The sequence below is a fragment of the Alligator sinensis genome, unplaced genomic scaffold (genome assembly GCF_000455745.1).
Source record: "Alligator sinensis unplaced genomic scaffold, ASM45574v1 scaffold105_1, whole genome shotgun sequence".
Classification (NCBI taxonomy): domain Eukaryota; kingdom Metazoa; phylum Chordata; order Crocodylia; family Alligatoridae; genus Alligator; species Alligator sinensis.
The window spans coordinates 821,031-847,231 of NW_005842233.1; positions in this window are offsets into that span (position 1 = coordinate 821,031).

Below are 26,201 nucleotides of genomic sequence, written 5' to 3' on the forward strand. Positions count from 1 at the left end.
TACCTAGTCAGCTGAGTAATCTAAGTATAAAATAAATTATTCCAATATTATATTTTTATTTATCACCAGAACATCTGAGAAGCATATTTATCAGCTTCATAGAAGCTATTTCAAACAGAAAAATATTTCTTCCTGACATCTCTCTGCAGCTTGGAAAAATCATGTTGCTTGTTCCTTGAGCAGTAGTGAATAGGCTCTTTGTTTTATCATTGCAAAATGCATCAATAAAGCTTTGTCCATTGTTGCAGGATGCATGATGTTGCATGCACAAATAATGACACTTTGATGCTCTCAAAAAGGCATTAATACATGGATCAAAACACCATCAGTGTGAATTTTATATATGCTCAAGTACAAAAAGAATTAAGATTGCCCTGTGATTTCTCATGCTTCCTTAGAAGGTTGATTTTGCAAAACAAAAACTTCTGAAAACCAATTGCAAAATTAGGATATCACTGTACTACTGTGCACAAGAGTGCAAGACTATTAGGCCAGAGAAAGAGAATAAGCACAGAGGAGAATTACTCTGTACGGCAGCGTTCTGAGCACTCCCTTGGAGGTGGGGGAAAGAGGGGGGAACTTGATTCCTGGTCTTGTTTCCCAAGATTATTTATACATCAAAGAACCATTGAACAGGATCCATAAATAGTGTTTGCAATCCCCTGCTCCCCACCTTCCCGCAAATCCCTAGAATATCCTGTACTTTTCTTTATCTAGTGAACCTTCAAACCACATGCTGAATAGGCATCTGCCTCTGGTCCTCCCTCCTTCTGGCCCCAGGACTGTCTACATTCTTGAGAGCCCGATAGTCCAGGCTCAACAGGACAGGTGGAAGATGCCCTTATCCCTAATCTTTACTCTAGTCTATGATTAGGATTCTTATTTGGGAATTGAGAGATGTGGATTAAGAGGCTGATTTTTTTTTTTTAAGTGCCAGCCTTTGTATGCTCAAATAGGGTGTCTTATTCATGTCAGGAGCATGCCTAAACTAACAAATATAATTCACAATAGTAAGGTAGCATCCAAGAGCCCAGGAAACCCATTGTCTTTTTTTTAAAATAGGAACAGAAAAATATAGGTGAGAAAGACAGGGAACATGCTATAGATACATACGGCACTTGAACAGCTGTGTAACTTCCATTGTTGCCACTTCCAGTTAGGCATCCCGTTCCATGTGCAGAGTCAACCTGCAAGTTTGTGAACACATGCAGGTATATGGCTCACATGCATATCTGCATGTATATGCATAACTCAGTGAGATTAAGACTCAAAATTGTCTATGAGAAAAATATGGGGAGAGGAGAAGTCAGGGAAGGGAAACCCTCACCCAGAAGGGGTCTGATACTAAAACTCTCTGAATGATGGTGCTTTACTCAACAGGCCAAGGGTTAGGCAGTATCCAGTCCCCAATCCTTTCCTCCTTTTAATTAAGGCTGCCCAACTTCCAATCAGTCATCAGCTGCATTACCCAGAGACCATTTACACCCGGTTCTCTCTACTGCCTTCCATTTGAGTTTGGTTCCTTGACAGAAAAAGGAAAACATATGTAGAACCAGCAAGAAATTAGCAAATTAGAGGGAGTCTGTCTCAGCATTATGGCTGCTGTTCTGGTAAGGATGAAACCATGGGTAGCAACTACTCTTTGCTTTCATTTTTATTTTATCTAATGAATATGCAAGGTACAGTAGTTCAACTTAGGAGGAGGACTTGGTGAAGGAAGTCTAGAATGCATATCTCCCATGGTTTCAGTTACAGGACTAAACACTTTGGGCTAAAACATAAGCACAGGAAAAAGGGCAGGGCTTGGTTTGGCAGAAAGACGATGAAGTCATCCCTATCTTCCACAAAGAGTCTTTGATCTCACAGAAAGATACACAGTACAGCACTATGGCTGGTTTTGTGCCACCTCTACCAGTTCCTTCCAGAGAACTAATGGGGCCCTTGCTTACAATTAACAGTCTGCTACCTTACTGCTTTTTGGAAAAGTATTATGTCATGCAGCACTTTGTAACACACATAAACAACCTGAAATCAATCAAACAGGAAGAATTGGAGTTGCATAGTCACAAAACTATAAACATGATTGGAATAACAGACACTTGGTGGGATAGCTCACATGACTGGAACACTCTCATGAACGGGAACAAACTGCTCAGGAAGGACAGGCAAAGGGGAAGAGAAGGAGTTGTTCTTTATGTAAAAGGGTTACATGATTGCTCAGAGGTCCAGTATGAAACTGGAGATATGTCTGTTGAAAGTCTCTGGTTTAGGGTCAGAAGGGAGAGCAACAAGGGCGATGTCATGGTGGGGGTCTGCTGTAGACCACAAGACCAGGAGAATGAGGTGGATAACACTTTCTTCAAACAGTGGAAGTTTCCAGATCACAGGCCCTAGTTCTCATGGTGGACTTCAATCACCCTGACATCTTCATGGAGGGAAATTCAGCAATGCACAGGCAATCCAGGAAGTTTTGAGGAGTGTTGGGGACAACTTTCTGATGCAAGTGTAGGAGAGGCCAAGTAGGGGCCAGGCTTTTCTTGACCTGCTGCTTATAAACAGGGAAGAATTAGTGGGCAATGTAGAAGTGGATGGCAACTTGGGCAGCAGTGACCATGAGATGATTGAGTTCAGGATCCCAAGGAAGGACGGAGAGCAGCAGAGTAAGGACCTGAGACTTCGGAAAATCAGACATCAAAGAATTCAGGGAATTGAATGGTCCAGTCCCCTGGGAGGCCAGCCTGAGGAAAGGTGTCCAAGAGAGCTGGTTGTACTTAAAGAACCTTACTGAGGGTGCAGGAATGAACCATTTTAAGGCATAAGGAGATTAGCAAGTATGGCATAAAACCAGATTTGTTTATCAGAGAACTTTTCAGTGAGCAAAAACATAAAAAGGAATCTTACAAGAAGTGGAAACTTGGACAAAAGACTAGGGAAGTGCATAAAAGTATTGCTCGGGTATGCAGGGAAGAAGTCGGGAAGGTCAAAGTGCAATTGGAGTTGCAGCTAGCAAGGGATGTGAAAGGTAACAAGAAGGATTTCTACAATTATGAAAGCAACAAGAGGAAGATTAGGGAAGGTCTCTTACTGGGGTCTCTTACTGAATATGGGAGGCAACCTAGTGATCAATAATACAGAAAAGTGTGAAGTACTCAGTGCCTGTTTTACCACAGTCTTCACAGGAAAGATTATATCCCAAACAACTTCACCAGGCAGCACATTTTAGGGAGGAGGTAAGCATCCAAAAGTTGTGAAAGAACAGATTAGGGATTACTTAGAAAAGTTGGATGTGTGTACAAGTCCATGGGGCTGGACATGATACACCCAAGGGTGCTTAGGGATTTGGCCAATGTTATTGCAGAGGCACTATCCTATATCTTTAAAAAATTTATAGTGATTGGGAGAGGTCCTGGATGATTGGAAAAGGGAAAATATAGTGTCCATTTTTAAAAAAGGGAAGAAGGAAGATCTGGGGAACTACAGACTGGTAAGCCTCACCTCAGTCCCTGGAAAAATCATGGAGCAGGTCCTCAAGGATTCCATTTCTCAGCAGAGGAGAAGAAGGTGATTAGGAACAGTTAGTATGGATTCACAAAAAGAAAGTCATGCCTGACCAGCCCAATTGCCTTCTATGATGAGATGATTGGTTCTGTGGATGCAGGGAGAGCAGTGGATGTGATATACCTTGACTTTAGCAAGGCTTTTGGAACTGTCTCAAAAAAATTCTCATAAACCACCTAAAGAAGTATGGTTTGGATGAATGGACCATGAGTTGGATAAAAAACCAGCTGGATTATCAGGCTTAAAGGGTAGTAAACAATGACTCAATGTCTAGTTGCCTGCCAATATCAAATGGAATGCCCCACGGGTCAGTCATGGGGCCAATTTTGTTCAATATCTTCATCGACAAACTGGAAGATGGGGATAGAGTGCATCTTAGGCAAGTCTGCAGATGATACCAAGCTGTGAGAAGTAGTAAATATGCTGGAGGGTAGGGCTAGGATTCAGACATACCTTGAGAAATTAGAGAATTAGCCTCTAATGTATATTACAATATACATCTTGTAAAGTTCAATGAGATAAAGTGCAAAGTCCTGCACTTAGGACAGAACAATTCCATGCTCTGGTACAGGCCGGGAACTGACTGGATAAGCAGCAGAAGGACCTGGGGGTTTTGGTAGGCTATAAGTTGAATATGAGCCAACAGTGTGCCCTTGTTGCCAAGGCTAATGACATACTAGGATGCATTAGTAGGAGTATTGCTGGCTGATCAAGATAATTGATTCTTCCCTTCGATTTGACACTGGTGAGACCACGTCTCAAGTAAGTGTCCAGTTTTGGACCCCTCTATAGAAAGGATATAGACAAATTGAAAAGAGTCAAAAAGAAGGCAATAAAAATGATTAGGGGGTTGTGGAACATGGTTTACGAGAAGAAGCTGAGGGATCTGGGGTTATTTAGATTGGAGAAGAGAAGACTGAGTTGGGATTTAATACCAGCTTTCAGACACCTGGTATAATAGGAAGCCAGAAGGCTCCTTTTACAGGAAAGAGTTTAAGGCTGACCTGAATCAGGGAGGACTGGCAGCTAGGAAACAAGTTAGCTGCTAATGAAATAGCTGCTAGCAGACAGCCCAGAATGTGAGGCCCATGGAGAGGATATCTAGGGGAAGGTAACTTACCCTTGGGCAGAGCAGCAAAATGCAGCAAGTGTTGAATGCACAAGGTGTACTGTGTATAAAGAAAGACAAGCAGGATCTTTTTCAGTGGAATAGGGCAATATGCCGCCATGTTTATTGAAAACACAAATTATTAAGCTATTATATCCCTATTGCTTAAATCATTATACTTATTGACACATATTAACATACACATTCATATATACACACACGCCATTCTGCAGATATTGGGATGTTACCAGTCCTTAGGTGCTTGAGTCAGCTTCGTGGCCAGCCAAGCTGAGCACAAGGAAGAGGAGGTCAGGGGTTTGTTAAACGCATACCAATGCCTCATTGTCATGCAAAAGTTATCCCCTCAAACTCTTTTTCTCTCTCACTCCTTTTTATAGTAGCAGCTGCATGTCTGTTGCTTGTTTATTAGACTGAGGGTGTCAGCTGCATGTCTGTGATGACTTGTTTTCTTCTCAGCTTTTGTAGTTAGAGATGACCTTTTGATTTAGAGTGTGGATTTTTCACTTTGGGTTATCTGTCTGCATCTTCAGCCATTTTTTCCACAGGTGTGATATTTTTATTTTCTTTCTTGCCTCTTGCATCTTAAGTTTCCATTTCCTTCTTGCCTGACCAAACGCATACCATATTCATACAAAACAATAAAATAGAAAAACATTAAGATGGCTAAGTAAAACAAAATGGAGTTTCAGCTTATGCTAAGCTATATAAAAGATAAAACTACAAATGAAGTTCAACACAAGGGTAATCAGGGAAGCAGCCCAGAAACAAGAGGCTGCAGACAGATGACCTCAGATCTAGCAGGGAGAGCAGAGAAGTCATCATGAGACACAGAGGGGGTAAACTGCTGTGGCATTCCATAGAGTCACATGACTAGATGGGGTGGGGCTTAGGAGATTCTTAAGCCTGTGCCTGAGTGCAAGCAGTCATTCTGACCCTGCTAGCACCAGAGTGAAGGGCTCCTACCTTGGTAAGCAGCAGTGGGAGGCTCTGATGACCCCTGAAATTCCTGACAATGCTAGTAAGACACTAATGCTTGCTGTAATGGGGAAAGGACCCAAGACAAGGGGAAGTTTATCAGACAGCCAGTTGGCTGGAAGATTTGTTAGAGCTATAGTCCTTATGTGCTTGTGTTTGATTTTGACCAATGCACTGGGTGTATGGCTGTAGGAGAGGGTGAGGAGGCCACAGAAGGATCCTGAAGTGTGCATGGCAGTTAACTAGAGCAGGGTGCCACAGGCACACCAGTGTTTTGAGGTCCTGCTGGGGGGTAGGGTCTCTGAATGCAGACCAGGCTTATACCAAAATGGGGTGTAAGCCTAGAGAATGCCTGAAGCTCAGTCCAGGTGGAAACTAAAAAAGGCAAGGGCCCCAGCATGCAAGAAGAGGGACAGAGATGGGGCCAGAGTCCCAGTACATGAGAGGGGTGGGGACAGGGGTTGAATCCCAGATTCCAGTACTGGGGCAATGGGCCTAGGCAAAGGACACAGGGGGAGAAAAGGGGCAGAAGCAAGGAGGCCCAAGGCCCTTACAAAGGAGCAAAGGCCTGAGGAGGTCAGATAGTGACTTGGGGCAAAGTGCCCCACCTAAGCAATAGTGATTAGCACCTACAACTCATGGGCTGTAGAGGAGATTTGGAGGCCGTGAATAGCCCAAAAGGCAACAGGTGCCTTAGGGGCCTGTATGGGCCAGAGAGGCCCATACATGAAGGCAGGACAAGCAAACATTAAAAGGGGGATACCTTAGAACAAGAGTTGGACATTTGACCACCAGAGGACATCATGGCTGCCCTGTGGTCTGTTCCTGTTCCAGTTGTTTCAAAAGAGGATATAATCAGTCTCTTGTCAGTGGTGGCAGATGACAGAACAAGAGCAATGGTCTCAAGTTGCAGCAAGGGAAGTTTAGGTTAGATATTAGGAAAAAACTTTTTCATGAGTAGGGTAGTAAAGTACTGAAACAGGCTATCCAGAGAGGTTGTGGGATCTCCATCCTTGGTGATTTTTAAGAGCCAGCTAGACAAAGTCTTGGCTGCGATGGTATAGTTGGGGATGGTCCTGCTTTGAGCAGGGTGTTGGACTAGATGACCTCTTGAGGTCCTTTCCAGCCCTAATTTTTCTGATTCTAAGAAGCAATTCTGAAAGTGCCCTCAGCATTAGGCAAAATGGATGAACACACTCCCTTAAAAGCTCCCAGGATACACTTTCTGTTTACAGAAAGCAGGAACACACACTGAGTAGTTGTGATGTATTCATGTGAGACCATTACTTCAGTCCATAATTGTAGCTGTAGCTAAAACTCCATGTTGTGCCCTCTATTCTAGATTTTTATATTGTCCTTATCTCATCTGAGTGCCTTCCAGGAGTGAACTAAAAATAGGACTAACATCTTTTAAGTATGGTGTATTTTCTGTCTCAGAGGGTGAGTTGAATTGTTCATATAGTGCAAGGTTTTGTTTTGACAGGATTTCCAGTTTTTTTTTTTTTTAAAGTTCGTGCACATGCACACATACACATGCACACAAGAGAAGTGTGCTAGACAACTACTGCTCTGTTTGACAATTAAATTACTAAGTAATACACTACAGGTCAAATCTATGCTACATGAATTTAAAACCATATGACAAAGGCTTACCTGTACTTAACAATGTCTGAAGATGAAGATTCCATACTTTGTGTTGGTAATCTGTTCCAATGTTTAACCGCCCTCATACTTAGGAAGTTCTTCCTAATATTGAACCTAATTTTTTCTTGAACATATAAGAAAATGTCGGTAAAACATTGTTCTCCCTAATAATCACATTATTTTCTTCTTTCAAGAGATAAAGCTGCCTATTATTCTACAGCTATTCTCAGTAAGTACAATATGAAATTGGTGAGATGTATTTCATTTTACTTTGGGATACTCTAAAGCCATAAATATAGGAACTCTGTGCATAGGCAATACTTACAAAAGGAAGTCTCTTTCCTGGGAAAAAAAACTGACTTTTAAAAGCGTGAAAAATCAAAGTGCAAGTCATAGTGGATAGACAGTTAAACATGTTCTCCTGATGTGATTCTTTAGTCAAAAAGGCTAATAAGTAGGGGTAGAAAATACATATTATAGCTTTATTTGACTTCTATGAAATCACTTCTGAAATATTTTGTCCACAATTCAGGATATCCCTTGAAAAATGGAGAGTGATAAATGGATTAGAACATGTAGGTTGTTTTTTTGTTAATGCTCCAGTCATTTCTTTTTCAAAGAAGTGGTTGAGAGAAGACTTAATTCTATAAACATATATATGATGCACACAAATTTGAAAACAGAGGGTACTTCCAAAGTTATTTCTCTCTCTCTGGAAAAAAACCCCATCAGGATTAGAACTTTATATGAAGATTTACTAAAGCCTGAATGGGAATGTTGTAGTCTGTATTGTGCAGAATGTCAGACTAAGGGCATGTACAGATGCTCCCAAGATCTGATTTATAATCATATATCTTTCTTTAAGCAGCAGGATTGTAGACTGGATGCCAGATGTACAGATGTTCTCTGGTGCTAGGAGTTCAATCTAAGTAAACTGGGGTGAGGGAAGAAAGGGATGGTTGATGAGGTATGGGGGGAGGTTGGTGGGATTGGAGACCTCCCAGGACTGGGCTTCCCTGCACTGGCAATAAGATATGATAGGATCAAATGCACAATCCCACAATCGTACCTCATGCCATACACATATGGCATGGCAGGAGATGCAACTGTGTGGGTCATACATTATATCTCATTGTACCTTTACCTGAATATACGAGGGGGCCTAAGTATAAATGATCACAAGGACTCTTTGGAACCTTATGTGAACTGCACATACTAAGCTGAGTAGTATGTGTTGAGATCTTTACTGTTATCCACTCACACCATATAGATGCACATAACCTTCCAATTTAATGGTGTGGTCTAGCAATAGGAATGCACATTTAAAACCTAGCAAATATAGTAACCTTAAAATGACTGTTGACTATTGAAAGTATAATGTTTAGAAGCAGTCTGCCAAATAAGAACATCTGGGCAACCAGAGCATAGGCCATCCATCCTCAGCTTTGAAAATTCCCCAAGTTTGAAGAAACCTGTACATCTCTGTTACATGCCCAATGCCTCTGAAAATTATATCCTGAATTTCTCTAGATGTATGTCTACATTAACTTCTGTAAAATGGAGTCGGTGATATTAACTCAGCTATCATGTACAGATCTGGTGATGATTAATTAATATTTGTGGAGTGTTTTGAACATAAAAAGCGATATAATTTAATTACCAAATATTTTTAGTGGTCACATATTAGTTTAAAATTAGTTTTTACAGTCTCTTTGTCAGCATTAAGAGCTTATATTTTATTTGTGTTGCTGAATAATCAACATACATGATTTTTCCTGGAACTGAAATGTAGTTAATTATCAAGTAATCAAGACCCTTGGAAACCAAAGGAGATGGTGCTCATATTAAAAAACACTTTGAGCTACTATTCTGAAGGCTGTCTTGTATGGACATGAAGGGCTTGATTTAGAGACTCGGGTAAAGTGGTATATAAGAATAACTGAGAGACAGATATGAACTGGAGGCTGAGACAATGATTCCTTCTTACTAGTTTGGCAAGCAAATGTATATGGCTGTTTCAATAATATTTGATTCATCACAGTTCTTAAAGTAAAAGTGCTGCCAAAGCATAACAGATAATGACAAGTATGACTTTTAAGATTTTTTTAAATACAAAAATACTTCTTTAACTTTTTCAAGAGCCCTGATGAAGTACGTATTGTATTCAAAAGCTCATCTAATTCTATCTTAACTATGTCATTGATCCAAAAATCCTTAAGAAATCCTTGCCCCTCTGCCTCTTGCATAACTTCTAGGCCAGAACAGCTAAAACATCACTTTTTAAAATGTTAAACTCTATTTTTTTTTTAACTTTACAGTTTATCTGGAACTATAGTGTTGTTTTCCAGGGCCATATAATCAGACCATGAGTGAGAATAGAGACATAGAAGTTATAAATTATTTTTTCTGGGGCCACATTTTTCAGGATTCTTCAGACTAAAGCTGGGCTCCTAAATTCATGTTTAGGTTCCCTTCCCAACTGATTTTGTTCAAAGTTTCTGAACAGCTTTGAGAATTACAGTTGCTCAACCCCTCTTAAAATCAAGCCACTTACTTATGAATGCTGACATGTAGATTTCAGATCCTAACTTTACATTTTAAGGCCAGGTATAGACATTACACTTTTCCAGTTTAGGTGATCAGAAACCAGTCTATAGTGGCAACAAAACAGAAGTTCAAGGCACATAGACTGTGTCTCGGACGGCCAGGGCCGACTCGAGTTACACTCGTACGTCAGGGCGGGCTAGTGAATGGAGAGGCAGACACAACTTATTGGTTGCAAAAACTTTACTCACGCCGCTTGCAATCACGACGCAGGTGGTCCGGTCGTCGGAACAACCACACGAGTTGCTCCAGCTGGCGGGGCCCAAGCCAGTTAATCCGTCCGCAATTCGAAACCGGCGGGGAAAGGGGTACGTCGGGGTTGCGCTCGGTGACGGGAAGAAAGTTCGATAGGTGATCAGTCTATCGATCAGCAGCTGCAAGTCAGATAACTTCAGAGGCACTCTGCAGCATGCTCAAAGCTCTTCGACTTGGGCGGAAGTCGCACGGAATTTTAAACGGCCAGCGAGCCAATTACTAGCCGCCACGTGTGAATAATTTAGCACTGGCCAATAGCGGGGCACAAATTTGCATTCGAATAGCGGGAACTCTTTGCACCGTGCATTTCTGTGCTGCAAAGAAGAAATGCATCCTGCAAAGGAAACTGCAAATTGGCGGGAACTCTCCTGCACGCAGGCTCTTAATTGCAGCAGAACACTCTGCTGTGCAAAGGAGCTCTCATGTGGCCAGGAAATTCCATAGTGCCGAGGCACAAAAAATCACTGGGTTGTGACAGACTGCTTTAAAAATGGTAGATCCCAGGCTAAGATAGACCTTGATTGGTGTAGTATCAGACTTACCTGACCTAGGTTAAACTGGCTTATTGAACATTAGTGCCAGGTTTACTTGCAAATCAAAGTAGGTCACTGTCCATGGGTATCCCAGTTTCCTGTGCAGGGTCCCTGCTAACTCCCGCTCACTGGGAGATGTGGTTCAGTGGCTCCAGCTGACCAACTAGCTGGCCCTGTCCCCAAGCTCTCTGACTATCAGTCTCAGGCAAGGCTGAGGCAAGAGGTAGGCGGGGACTGAGGCAACAGGGCCCATGAGCTGCTGTGGGGAGGTGCTGCCAAAAGTGCACCCCGCATTCCTGGCTGAGTCAGTGGGGCACAGAGTGTCTCTCCCCTGTCCCAAGCCCTGGGACCCTGCACTGGAGCGGCTTTGAGAAGAGCTCCCAGGATTCCCCCCATGACCCCTGAATCAGTGCCAAATTACTAGCTAAAGCTGCTTTTCTACAGATGCAAGAGCATGGCTGCCCACCATACTCTGGAGACTGGAGACCATGTCTGCAGAGAAGCAGCTTCAGCTGGGAATTTGATGCTGGCTCTGGGGAGGGGATGAGGACCCAAAATCCTGTGAGACCTTCCCAGAGCTGCCAGCTGCCTAATAAATGACAGGGCAGGGTGGAAAAGGGTATGCCTGACATCCAGTCAGGGGTGGTGAAGTTGCCTGGCTTCATTTGGGTGCCTTTGGTGATCTCCAGCATGTTGGGAGGTGTCAGGAGTGCCTCCTACCTTCTGTCCTTTGTCAGTGCAAACATCTGCCTGCCTCTTGCAACTGAAGAGTGGCCTTGAGTTCTGTTCATCCCAATCCAATCTACGCAGCTTAGAGAAGCCTGCATAGATTGGATTGATTCCACCTCAGGCTTTTTGAATGTCTGTCCTTAGCCACAAAATTTGAAACTGTGACTCTATGATCCTGTATTTAGAATGAGATCTCCCAAACCTACCGTGCTTTGAAGTAAGACAAACTTTTATATGAAACATTATTATTCAATAGTAGCAAATCTAGATTCCACAAAACATAAGTTTCTTCCATATATGCAGAACAAATCCTGAAATACTAATAAATGAGACAAAAGGTGGGACAAGGAGGTAGAGGAGGAGGCAAAAGGTGTGGACAGACTGTGGAAACAGGTGAAACTTGCTGCAAGAAAGGACAAATGTAAGCCTAGTACACAACAAACTGTAGTCTGAGATAATAGCTAAGGAAGAAATACAGATAGTTATGCAGTAGAAGTTGGCAAAACACTTGCTAATAGATCTTTTGTCCTTGTTTCCTCTGCTATCTTGCATTTTTCCTCTCATTCACATCCTGGGCAGTGAAAGTAATATCAACCTTTAACAGATCATTTGAGTTTATCTGAAGTCTGAGGACAGAACATCCTAATTATGGTATCACACTACATTCTGTAAATAAAACCAGAGTTGTTATGTAACAAATGGATATTAGTATTAAGCAGGGCAGGTGAAACCTTATAGACTAACTCATTCAGATATTCATGAGCTTTTGTAGGCTACATCCTACTATGTACGTAACATATGATGAAGTAGGCTATAGCCTATGAAAGTTCATGCCTCTCTGAATGAGCCTACTCCCCTCTACTGCCATCCAGGAATAAGAAAAGAAAAATTATTCATGAAAAATAAAATGTTTGGGGAATATTTTACTACTTTGGGACAAAAGGGACAAGAGCAAATTGTTCTCAATCTACTCTCACAAGATATATAAAATAGTACAAAACAGGGTTTCTTTATTTCTCCTTGTGATTTATATGAAATAGACCTTGGAGGAAAATAATATTAAATATCTTTGTCTGATTTGTGGTGTATAATCATATTCAGTTACAGAATATATGTGTATCTTTATAAAATTGTCTTTAATCACAGCAATTATTTTTGATAAATGAAACCCGGTTTTTAATAACTTGCCTGATGCAAAGTGGTTATCTGTGAACACTTTTTTTTTACTTCTTGGCATGGTAACACATTGGATAAATCATGTATTGAAAACCCACAGGAAGAATTACAGGATATAGAGACAAATATAGTCTCACAGTGACTAATGTTGCTATTTAGAGTTTTGAAATAATCAGCACTATAATAATATTTCCTGCACTAAACAGGTTGTACTTTACAGAGTTGGCAGGACCATATAGTCAACACATATAAAGTATCTTTGCTGTGGACCTAATTCTAACCTCATTTTCACTAGTTTTATACCAATTTAACTCTATTTGTGTTTGAAGCTATTACAGATTTACATAAATATGAATTCAGACTTAGACTTCAGCTCCTGTAGTGAAACAGAGAAGAAAACATGAAATGTCTATATTGAATAGAGTTTTAGTTGAATGGGAGAAATGTATATTTATCACACTTCTCAATTTATACTTACCATAATTAAATTCACTGTGTAGATTTCTTATTTCCCTGCCCCACTATTCTACAATTGTTTGATACCTCTGATGTGTAATATTAGTCGATGCACCTAGTTTAAATAAGGAAGATATGGATAGGTGATGTTGTTTCCTTAGTTCTGCCTATCATATGAAAACATTGTGATGGTCTCCCACAATTATGGGTGTAAAGAAATGAGTTAAAGACAAGGCTTCATCTGTAGCTTAATGTTCTTGTTTACATGCTGATTCTACACAAAATACATGTTTCATATAAGAATAAATATTCAAAAGATGGGTCTGTTTTTCATTCCAATTTAGACACAAAGTTAGTATCTGAGTCTAAAATAACTTAAACTCCATAACTTAAACTCTATTGACATTCAGGAAAAGTCTTCATAACCTTCAATATATGGGAAAAAAAATGAAAATGGATAGACATACCAGAGTTATAGAATCGTAGGTTTGGAAGGGGCCTCAAGGGTCATCTGGTCCAATCCCTTACAAGAATTCAGGAATGCAATTCCTAAATCATCTCTGACTGATCCTTATCCAGTGCAGGAATTCCCACAAGTTCACTGCTTTAAGAACTAATCTAAATTTACTTTGCTGTAATTTAATTACATTGGTTAGTGTCCTGCCCCCATGGCAAGGGACAACATTTGTTCTTTTCCTTCTTTCTGGCAGCCTTCAAATGTTTGAAAACTGCTATTATGTGTCCCTTCTGGCATCTCCTTTTCTCTGAGCCATACATACCTAGTTCTGTCAACCTGTCCTCATACAGCTTGCCTTTCAACCCTTTTATCATTTGTCATTTGTCCCTGGAACCTCTCCAGCTTCTCCATATCCTTTTTAAAATGTGAAACCCAGAACTGCACACAGTATTTTACATGAGAACCAATACTGAACAGAGTAGTACTATCACTCTCTGTATAAAATGCTCCATATCAAATATTTCTGTTAAATCAGCCCAGAAATTGCATTTGCTTTTTCTATGATTGCATCACGCTGTTAACTCATGTTGAGTCTGTGATTCACTAAACCCCCAGATCCTTCTTAATGATGCTGATATGCAGCTAGTTATCTCCAGAATTATATATATGTATTTGTGAATGCTTCCTTGGGTGTAGCACTTCACATTTGTCGACATAGAACTTCATTCTATAGTCTCTAGCCCAGCTCTCCATACTTTTTAAAACTATGCCCTTAGTTATAATCAGGGATCCTGGTTCTTTCTGGTGAAAGAAAATCCCAGTTTTTGGATTTAAAGAAGTAACGTAAAATCCAAATTTTTCTGTGATTAAAGTGAAATGACGCTAATATAAGTGGTGTTTCATTTTAACCATGGGAAAATGTGGATTTTGGGTTACTTTTTTTAGAATCCCAAAATTGAGGATTTTTTTTTTTTTATCAGAGAAAACCAGGATTCCTGGTTATAATTACACTAGTTAGAGTCGGTAGGACTAAACCTGTGAGGCTATAAAACCCAACACACTATTTTACAAAATGTCTGTCTATGATAGGGTTCTTTCAGTGATACCAGGCATAAAAGAGAACAGAAGGTGGTTGCTTGGAGTAACTTCTCTTTTTCCCACTTTAGACAAACTAGGGAGTTGGAATTTATGCAGTGTGAAGGGATGAGTAGCTCCCACTTTGTCACTTATGTAGTGCAACATTGAAGTGGCAGCAGGAAAAGTTGTCCCTGATCTACTTTACTATTCTCAAATGTAACATTGTCAAAAAAGCTTTATTTTTTTTAATGGGACATTAAAAATAAACATGCTGGCTAAATAATAAACAAGGCAACAACATGTAGGAATAAATACCTTTTTCAGAGTAGGTATTTTTTACAAGGATGTAAACATAATGGGGTTGGCAGCATATTCTCACACATGGATTTTTCATTTATTATTTGTAAAAATATGTAAGGATGATCTCTTTGAAGAAGAAATGGTTGAACAAAATATGCAGGTTTCCAAGAACACTTTCTTATCTATCTGAAAAGTTGTTTCTTATGCGTCGATAATAGAATAGTGCTGTCTGTCAAATGTTATCCTTCCTCAAAAAAAAAATACAGCTGTCAAGGTGAAAATGAGAGAGAGTTCTTCAAGTCATTTAAAAAAAAAAAAATAGAAAGAAAAGGAAAATGGCATGGTTATAAATTATATATGGTAGGAAAGATCCTTACTGGACCACAGCATAATGAAGCAATGACATTTTATTTTTTTTTTGATCTTGCTGCACTTTGATTAGTTATCTCTTTTATATCTCATTATTTATTTCTTATAAAATTTCCCTAAAAAAATCAACATGCATGGAAAAGTCACCCTAAGTTATTAAAAGTTGTACCAACAAAACAAGCAGGGGGAAAAAAAAGACAAAATAGAAAACAATAGGAACAGAGGGTGGGGATGTGCATGTGCAGTGAGCTCTCTGAACTCACCAGCTGATCAAAGCAAACTCTAGCTGGAGCCTCTATTTTCACATGGCTTCACAGAATCATAGAAAAGTAGCTGAACCTGCACTTCACTGTAGAAGATTACTTTGTTTTTTTAGTTTTAAAACCTTTTGTCATAATCAGCAACATCTTCACTTATGGTTTATGCATCAGTGCCTGTTCCAACTTCAAAGTCTTTCAGACTATAGTTTCACCTGGTTTCTTTTCCTCTTGTAGACTGTAACTGAAATTTTTTACATGGGTGAGCTACCAACCCTCTGTACTACCCCCAACCTGGAAGACCAGACCAAAGCCCCTTTAGTCAACATTTTCACAGTTCCCTGGACACCTTCAGGGCATTTTAACAGCGTAGCAAACATTATTAGATGTACTGTAACTGGTATCTAGGTGACGTTGAATATTGAGCGAAGCGTTTACTGAATGGTCCTTCATTGTTATATCACTATGAATTGTGCATAGGCCGGGGGGCAGGCAAAATACGGCCTGCAGGACAGATCCAGGCCACCCAGGACATTCTTCCAGCCTGTGGGGCCTCCCAACAAACTGCCGCACCCAGCCCTTTTGACTAGGAGGGTGGGAGTGAGGCACCCATGTGTACAAGCAGCCCCAAAAATGTCCCCTATTGCCTGGCTCCCACCCTCACGGGCGGAAGGTCCCACACAGCCAGTGTGCAGTTTCCATGCGGGGCTGCTGCTGCTGCAGTCCCCGGGACCTGCTTGCTTCCCTGGTCCACTGCTGGCTCTGGGCAGCAGGTAGGGAAGCAGTGGGGATGGGGCTGCAGCTTGGAGGGAGCCCAGAGCATGGGGCTGGCGCTGGTGACATCGTGGAACCTGCGACTAGAAGGACAGGGAGTGGCAGCAGTGTGGAGCTGGGGTGGACGGTGTGGATTTGAGGAAGAGTGGGGGGTGTGAGGATGTCCTACATGCCCCCATGGTGTGCAGCCCTGGGAGGTGGTGGCAGCAGCAGCAGGTGTGGTGCTCAATCAGCAGGTGCCTGGCGGGGCTTGGCTCTGGCCGGTGCTGCACATCTCAACAAGGGGTGTAGCCTCCATGTGGCTGCCTGTATTTCTAGCACTCCCTGCCACTCATGCGCAGCCCCTGAATTTACACAGCAGGGAGGGAAGCCCCATGTGCTGAAGCCAGGTGTCTTCCCAGAGAGAAACTTCAGGCTCCAGTGCTAGCTGCCTTTCCGGTTTGGGGATTCCCTCCCCTGCAGCACAGCCCCTATGGGGAATGCAACCAGCTCCAGCACCTGGGAATTCTCTCTGGTGCTATGCAGCTGTGGCAGTAGGCACCTGGCTCCAGCACATGAGGCTTCCCTCCCTGCTGTCTGAGTGCAGGGGCTGTGCGTGAGTGGCAGGGAGTGCTGGCGATACAGGCAGCCATGCATAAGCTGCACTCCTCGATGCTATATGCAGCACTGGCTAGAGCAGAGGTCCACTAGGCACTTGCGCCCTGAGCACCTTGCCTGCTGCTGCGCCATGGAGGGAGTGTGGGGAGGTCCAGTTTATGCCATTTTGTGAACCAATAATAGCATTACTTTTTGTAAGGATTACAGGATCTTAATATTTGAATAAATGAGGATCAAACAGTGTATATAGGTGGTGAACATGCCTATTTGTTGCAACAGATAAAGCTGGACAACTGATCTCATGCACATATTACTTAGGTGTAATGAAAAAAAAATCATTAGTATGAACTGAGTGATGGCTTATAGCAAAAACTCATATGGTCCTCCTTGAGCCAGTACCAGAACTACCACTAACCACACACTCAGTGAGAGTGACTTATTTCTGGAGGTTTTATTTATTTATTTATTAACTTATTTAATTCTGGAGTACTTTTTTTCTCTTCCACATAATTTATCATCCCTTTAAACTTAGAAAAGGAGGAGTATGTCATTTATACTCAGTGCACATCTGCCAGAACATTTAAAGTAAAGCCAGGTGAAATCACACTGTTGAAAGTATTTCATATGGAAAATGGAATTTATAATAAAATGTTTCAATTTGTCCATTAATCTAAACCATCCTTCCTTAGTTCACCTGTGAGAGTATTGTAGGAGACTTTCAAAAGCCTTGCTAAAGTTAAGGTACACCACATCTACTGGTCTCTCCCCACATCCACAGAGCCAGTCATCTCATCATAGAAGGCAATCAGGTTGGTCCGTCATGACTAATTACTTTCTTCTCCTTCAAGTGCTTACAAATGTATTCCTTGAGAATCTGCTCCATGATTTTTCCAGTGACTGAGGGGACCCTAACTGGTCTATCGTTCCCCCAATCCTCCTTTTTCCCTTTCTTAAAGATGGGCACTATATTTGCCTTTTTCCAAATGTCTAGGTTTGTGCTTTTCCAGTTGGCATGAGTTTTTACATATGATGGCCAGTGGTTCTGCAGTCGCATCAGCCAAGTCCCTCAGCACCCTTGGGTGCATCCAAACTCTGATCCATGGACATGTATGCCAGCTTTTCTAAATAGTCCCTAACCTGTTCTTTCTTCACTGTTGGCTACTCACCTCCTCCCCAAACTGTGCTGCCAGCTTCAGTAGTGTGAGAGCTGACCTGGCCTGTGAAGACTGAGGTGAAAAAGGCATTGAGTACTTCAGCCTTTTCTGCAACCTCTGGCACTAGGTTGCCACCCCCCTCCCCCCCATTCAGTAAGGGACCCACACTTTTCTTCATTTTTCTCTTTGGCATACTTGTAGAAACTTTTCTTGTTACCCTTCATGACTCTTGCTAGCTGCAACTCCAATTGTGCTTTGGCCTTCCTAATTTCATCCCTGAATGTCTGAGTGGTACCCTAATACTCCTCCATAGTTGTTTGTCCAGGTTTCCACTGCCTATATGCTTCCTTTTAGTGATTTAGCTTACCGAAGGGTTCCCTGCTAAGTCAAGCTGGTCTTCTGCCATACTTGCTAGTTTTCCTGCACATCAAGATGGTTTGTTCCTGCATGCTCAGTAAGGCTTATTTAAAGTACAGCCAGCTCTTCTGGATTCCTCTCCCATCTGATTAGCTTCCCAAGGGATCCTGGCCATCAGTTTCCTAAGTGAGGTGAAGACTGCATTTTTGAGGTCCAGGGTCCAGAGTAATCTGCTACTGTCCTTCCTTCCTTTCCTCAGGATACTGAACTCAGTCATCTCATGGTCACTGATGCCCAAATTGCCATCTGCTATTACATTCCCCACCAATTCGTCCTTGTTTGTGAGCAGCAGATCAAGAAGAGCATGGCCCCTTGTTGGCCGCTTCAGTACTTGCACCAGGAAGTTATCCCCAGCAATCTCCTGGATTTTCTGCCTACTGCCTACTACTGTGTTGCTACCCCAGCAGATGTCAGAATGATTGAAGTCCCCCATTAGAACTAGGGCCTGTGATTAGGAAACTTCTGCTAGCTGTTTAAAAAAAAAAAGGCTCATCCACCACTTCCTCCTGGTTTGGTGGTCTATAGCAGACCCTCATCATGACATCACCCTTGTTGCTCTTTCCTCTGACCCTTACCCCAAGACTTTCAATAGAACTATATCCAATTACATACTTGAGCTCTGAGCAATCATATGGCTCTTTTACATAAAGTGCAACTCTTCCTCCTCTTCTCCCCTGCCTGTCCTTTCTAAACAGTTTGTACCCATCCATGAGAGTGCTTCAGTCATGTGAACTGTCCCACTAAGTCTCTCTTATTCCAGTCACATCATAGTTCCTTGACTGTACAAAGACTTCCTATTCTTCCTCTTGTATACCAGGCTCTGTACATTTGTGTACTGGTAATTAAGGTAACTAGCCAATTGATTTTTCTGAAAGAATGAGAATGCCTCCCCTGTTGCCCACTCCTGCTTTCACTTCCTCCAGGTAACCCACTTCCCCACTTACCTCAGGGCTCTGGTCTCCATCCCCTGGTGAAGCTAGTTTAAAGCCTTCTTCACTAGGTTATCAAACCTGTCTGCAAAGATGTTTTTCCTTCTCTTTGTCATGTGGATCCCATCTCTTCCCAGCAATCCTTCTCCTTGGAACATCACGTGGATGAACAGCATGGGGTAGTAGTTAGAGGTTTGGATGAGTCTCTATCTCAGTAATCTATTTGTGACATGTTGGATCTGGGCTCCAGGCAAACAGCAACCCCCCCGAGACAACAGGCCAGGCTGGCAGATGGATGCCTCTGTCCCCCACAGAAGAGAATCTCCAACCACTACCACCCATTGCTTCTTCTTGGTGATGGCCATCTTAATCCTTCCCACCTGGGGAGGGCTGGTCTGTCCTTCTCCACCGATGGAATGTGCTCCTCACCCTCTGTTGCTACGGCTCCATATCTCTTCTAGAGAAGAACTGCTGCAGGTGGAAATCCAGATTTCTGCTTGCTGCCAGAGGTCACAAGCTTCCAGCTTCCACCTACCTCAGAGTCCATGTCCTCCTCCTTCTCTATCACGGCCTTTGGCAGTTCTTTGTCCACGGTCCCAGAGGTCTCCTCCATCATTGAATCAATGAACTCCTCATGGTGGAGGATGCTTCAGAGTCTCCCCGCCTCCTCCAGTAGCTCTGTTGCCTACTGTCTGAAAGACACCACCCAGAGGCACTGCTCACATCACAGGCACTCCCCCAGCTGGCTGTCACTGGAAGTAACCTGCAAGCAGCAGTGCTCGCAGCACCAAACCTGGACCTGAGTGAAAGCTATGCTGGTGAGAGGTCCTGTCTGGACAGAAACTTCACAGGTGCAAGCAGAGGAAGTGGCAGTAGCTCTGGTATTATGACATCTTCTAGCAATTTCCCTGGTTTTCTTAATCTGTCTCCTCTCTCTTACTGCCCTTCTTGCAAGAGCACCTGCCCTCGCAAACTCACCTGGAAGCAGGACTGTGTACCATTCTTTAGCCCTCAAATTGTTCCTTTTTCTCTGCTTCTTCACACCAAGCTTAAAGGCTTCTGCCTCAAAGAGGGTGCGGGGAGAGCAAACTGAATTGTGAACTGACCAGAAAACTGCCTGCAAACTGTTTGTCTTGCTTGCTGCCCCTGTTTTCTCACTCCCTGGTCACTCAAGGCATATTCTCGTATACCCTGCTGCACGTGGACTGGCTTTGCTCCTCGTTAGGGCTTTTGTCAGGAACAGGTACCAATCACTCAGCAGTCACTCAGCTATCAATACTCCCAGCTTCTCAGAGCAGCACCCAAAACACACAGCCCACCAGACAAACACTCAGTAAGCCAAAGGGAGTGAGAGCCAACTCTCCAGTCACTTTCCCCCTGCTGCTTAATTCTTCACAGGGGAGGGATGAAGAGTGAATGGTGGTGGCACTCACCATTTGGGCTCCAGAGTTGTGAGAAAGCAGGGTGTCCAGCCAGAGCCTGCTCTTATAAGAGGCTGGAATAGCTCATGGAATATGTGGAGTTCCAGCAGGTGTTCGATTGACATGCTGACCAACTCACAGTGTATATTCACAGTGTATATGCTGCACAGTTGAATGGCAGGTGCAACACCCTTCCTGCCTGAATCCTGGATCTGCCTATAAATAGATAATAAAAGAAAAAAAAAACCTATATTTAAAAACTATAATTAGGGATCTACCTAAGCTGTGATGAGCAATAGGGATTTTCATGGGCCATTTGTGGTGCACAGAGCTGATTGTATAGCACTTTGTGGCAAACCTGCCCATTGCTACTGATTGGCCAAGGGGTCCCAGTGGTCCCACCTCTCACCACTAATTAGCCAAGAGGGCTGTCCATTGTGCAGCCCCACCCTACACTGATGATTGTCAGAGAGAAGCCTGGCCATACAATGGGCAACCCTCTTAGCCAAGCTGTGGTGAGAGGCAGCAGGAACAGCCAACATCTTGGTTGTTCTCCTTTGTGGCAGAACCTCTCACCTGAAGGGATGTGAGTCCAGGCTTCAGTGGCCATGAGTACTACTGGTTCCCATTGGGTAGCCAGAATTTTATTTTTAGTGAATGTTGCTGTTGTTGTTGTTTTTCTTCTTCTTCTTAATTCACAGAATTTGTGGATAATGCCCAATTTCACAGTTTCTGTGAAATCCACAGAATGCCAAATTAAATAGGTCCTTAACTATAATGAAAAGCATAAGACATTCACTATCACTTCTTACTAGGTCTTAGGTACAAACTGTCTTTGTAGGTGCCTACATGAAACTTAGCCTGAATGTATGCCTAAATCATAAAAAGTAAGTCAGATCAATTCAGATCCAGATCCAGAAGTTAATAAAACAAAAACAAAAACATAGATGTGTTAGATACCCTTGCACTTGGACTTGAATTATGTATAAGAGTTACAGTTAGATGGATCTAACCAGGGTTAGGTTGCTCTAAATGCCTGCTGATGTAAGCATTTGCAGGGTTTAAATTGGACAAAAGATGGGTGCGTTATCTAAGTTAGTTCACTTCAGGAGGTCCTGAGGTGACTTAGATTTAGAATGGATAAACCTGATCTAGAGAATGCCTGCATGCTTTTACAACACAGCCATTCACCCAAACCTGGTGATTGCCATTTTTATACCCTAACTGAGGGCTATTTCTAGCCCTCCAACTACCCTTCCTGGATAGGACCACTGCACTCCCCACTTTGTGGATCCAACCCCCTCCCCCCACCCATGGACCCTCCATCCCCCCTACCCACCATCCTCACCCCAAGCTTACCTTTGCTTGCCTGCATTACTTTCAGCAGCAGCAAATGGCTGCATGTCCTACACCCAGTTTAGGTTCAGATGGCTTAAAGTAAGCTTAGACTAGGTGCCCTAAATACTTGTATGTATGCTTCAACTTCTGAGTGTGCTTAGAAGCAATCCAGTTCAAACAGATAGGAGGCTAAGCTCTGTTGTGATCTAAATCAGAACTGAGTGGTATCAAATGTCAGCCTTAGTCCCCATTCCCAAAGGTAATTGCTGACGATGCCTAACATGCCAACAGTATTGAGCTTAGTACAAAGCACAACACCTATGGTCACTTACATTCAATAACATGGTTGGTGGTAGCGTCCAAATTTTAGAGAATGTTATTATGGTTAGAGCACTTGCTGAGGAAGAAATACTAGGTTATTCTGGTTCTGAGGGGATTCAAACCACATATCCTAATTCCTAGGACAGTACCTAATTACCAAACTATAAAATGGCATAGGGTCAAGGCACACTCTACTCTTCCCATTATGGCTGGGCTGCTATGCAGTCATGAATGCAAAAATTAAGCGAGAGAGAATATGACTTGATAGCCCAGTAATAGGGAAACTCAGCTGGAAGGAGTAGTCTGAGGGATTGATCCCTTTTACCATAATTATTTTTACTTAAAAAAAAAACAAGCAACAAAAACTATAACTATAATTGCCTAAAGACAAGTGCATGAACAGTCCTGGAATTAGGGACCTGAGCTTGGGACTTTCTCCTCTTCATTGGACTACAAAGTAATGAACCTATTCATTTGCTTTCCTTGTATTGTTGTCTGCTCAGTACACCAGGTTCAATAGGAGGTGTGGAGAATGCCCTCATCCAGCCTGATATACAGCCTGGTGGCTATGGTACTATGCTTGTGAGTAGGAGATATGGGTTTGAATCAGGCTGAGATGGGCCTAGAGCCTAACTTGCCCTCATCAACAAGTTCTCTAACCACTAGGCTATAGGGCAAAATGTGAGCACTATCAGAACATGGTCTGTTTAAAACTGTTGGTGGATGCTTTTGTGCTAAACTTGAACTTAATGATTATTTGGTGTGATTTAGGGATCCCAGTCAGTTAGCCACCTCTGGGCTTTCTTTGTCCAAAGATAATGGAGTCGCTTAATCAACCTGGAATCAACCACCTATACCCCGAGTGGGAGTTCAGATACAGCCTTGTTGTCAGTATTTTCCATTGGACACCTATAAATGCAACTCTTCCCATTTACATTATACAGATCCTGGTGCTGAAACCTGTCTATTTGGTTCACCCTGCTGGGCCAAGGTTAGAGGTGCTTTAGGAATCCTGAAGCTTCAAGTGCCTACAAGAATGGTTTGAACCTGGCCCTGCCTCCTAAACAGTCACTGATTTAAAATTAACCCCTGACAATCTGAGCTTTCATCAATACCATTGTGTCTTTTAATGTCCCATACACTGTTTTTGTCATTTTTTGTTCATTGTTTGTGATCATTGGTTGAATTAATCGTATTCACATTGACATTAATAAATATCCTTGATTAATGGCTGTTCATCAAATAATGAGAATAAAAACACAATACAAAGTCTTTCAATATGCTTTTCTTATATTTTATTAGAAAGCAATGTTAGAACTAAATTTAGTTTATATTGTACAGCAGCCAACCCACATGTAAACCCATAACATTTTGGAAACTAGAGTCACCATGACATGTCCATGTTTAGAAACTCCAAAGAGTTATCCCAGTTGTATGCACAAGAGCTTTTGAAATAGTGTAGATCTTTTTTCTTTGTGTCTGGTAAAATTCTTTGTGTCTGGTGATTGAAAAATAAAACCCATTTTGGGGGCATGGTGAGGGAAGTAAGAAGAACACAAAGTATCTATAAAACCTTTTATTTCCATTTTGACATGTTCAAATTGGGCACATTTGTCTCCTAAAATATTGTTTTAATTGTTGTCAGATTACTGAAAACATTAAAAAACAGTCAACCCACATTTCCTTTTATTGAAAAATAGGGTTCATTAAACATCATTCTTAAAAAAAAAAAAAAACCCTTTAAAAAAAAAAAAAAAACCCCTTACAAAATAAAAAAAATCACACATTTTTTCATGAAAAAGAGCCCTATTTTTCTGATCAATGTTCCCATTTTGGTTAAAAAAAACACATTAGATGAATTCACCAGGGTGTAATTACTATAAGAAGTACAAGCTGGAGATTGACAGGGAGGCAAAGCAAATCTCTATTTGATTGAAACATGGATTTTGATTTTGCTAGTGGCAATTTTTTTTCTCTGATAGCTACTTTGGAGCTAGACCTAGAGAATAATCCTGCTCTGGAAAATACTTCTGCATAAAGTCTGCTGTTGGGTTCTACATTTTTCATCCGACAAGCTTTCCCTCATCTCTGTGCTCATTTTATATGTATAAAGAGGGTTTTTTTGGTTTGGTTTATTCGTTTCCTGTCAGTCCTTTATTCTCAAGTTTGCACAGATTTAATTCTTTGCAACTCTTTAAAACAACTTCCTTGGTGAGGCACAGGCAAGCAAAGACTCTAGTTCACTCAGTCTTTGTTCTATTAGGTTTACAGATGTAACTGAAGTAGAAAGCAGTAAAAATCCCTCTAGAATATAGAGCTATAATTGTGTGTTCACACACAGGATACTGGCTCAGTAAAACTAATGGGAAAAATAGTATGTAGTTAACATGGAACAGGTGATTAACAATAATTGCCTGCCCCTTTTAACTCATGATAATTGCTTGGATTTCCATAGCCTAAGGCAGGACTGTTCAACTCCTGGACAGCTGCACACTACACAAACCACAGACCTTCAGGCCACACACCCTGAGGGTGCCCCCTGGAGTCTCCCCACCAGCCACACAGGCAAATCAGTTCCCCCCAGCTGTGTGGGCAGAATGAGCAGCCTGGCTTTCCTTTGCTACATGGGCAGTACAAGAAGCCTGTCTCCCCTCCATTGCACAGGTAACTCAGCCTCCCTTTTGACCACACACATAGTGGGTTCTGACAGTGGGCTCTCTGCTGTAACTTTGCAGGAAATGCCATGTGTTACAGTGATTTCCCCAGACCCAATAGACATTTGTTGTTGGATTTGGGGGGTTGGAGGGTCAGCCTCCAGTTTGGAGTGGCTGCATGTTTGCAGCCCTCTTCTCTAGCCCTGCACACCCCTACCTCCCGCTCCCAGCTCGTGTTGTCTTCAGAATGGGAGGTGGGACAAGAAGGGATGGGAGGGAGTTTGGTCTGGGGTTTACCTAGCCTGCGCTGGAGGGCAAGGTGTGTGATTTGGAAACCCCCACCTTAGGTGTGGCAAACCCCAGACAGAACTCCCTCCCCTCTCTTCTCCCCCTCCCATTCTGAAGACAGCACCAGGGGTGGGGCTGGCCTACATCAGCCCAGCTCAGCTCAGCTCACAGCGTGTGCTGACACAAGTTAATGAAGGTGCTTCACCTTGTAATGAGTGTTCAGATTGTCATATGATCAGGCACTTTTAAAGCACTCTGCAGCTGTGCTCTTCTTTCAGGGCACAGGTGTAAAACACTCTATGGGCCCTATCCTGCAACAAACCGTCACTTCTGTCATCACCCAGTGTGGGCAAACTAGCTTCTGTTTGGCCACATGCTTAGTATAAGAGCCCAACTTTTCCCTGCTGCATAGGCAATGTGAGCAACCCAGATACCCTCTGCTTCACAAGGAACACGGCCTGCTTCCTGGTGATATGTGCAACCTGAGTTGCCCCAGGCCAAGTGTGCAGCCTTCTCCTGCTGCCTTATCCTCAGGAGCAGGAACAGGGAAGCAGAAACGGAAAAAGAGGGAAAGCCTGGAGTTCACATCTGCCATTTCGACAACAGGAGTGATGAGGGGAGTGGCAGTTTGGCAAGACCCCAGGGGCTGCATTTTAACCCCTTGCAAACTGGATGCAGCCTGTGGGCTGACAGTTGAACATCCCTGGCCCAAGTCAGTATCAGTACAGCTGGATTAACCCTATGGTTGATACCAGCCTAGGGAAGTTGTTAGTCATGTTAGTCTGAAGT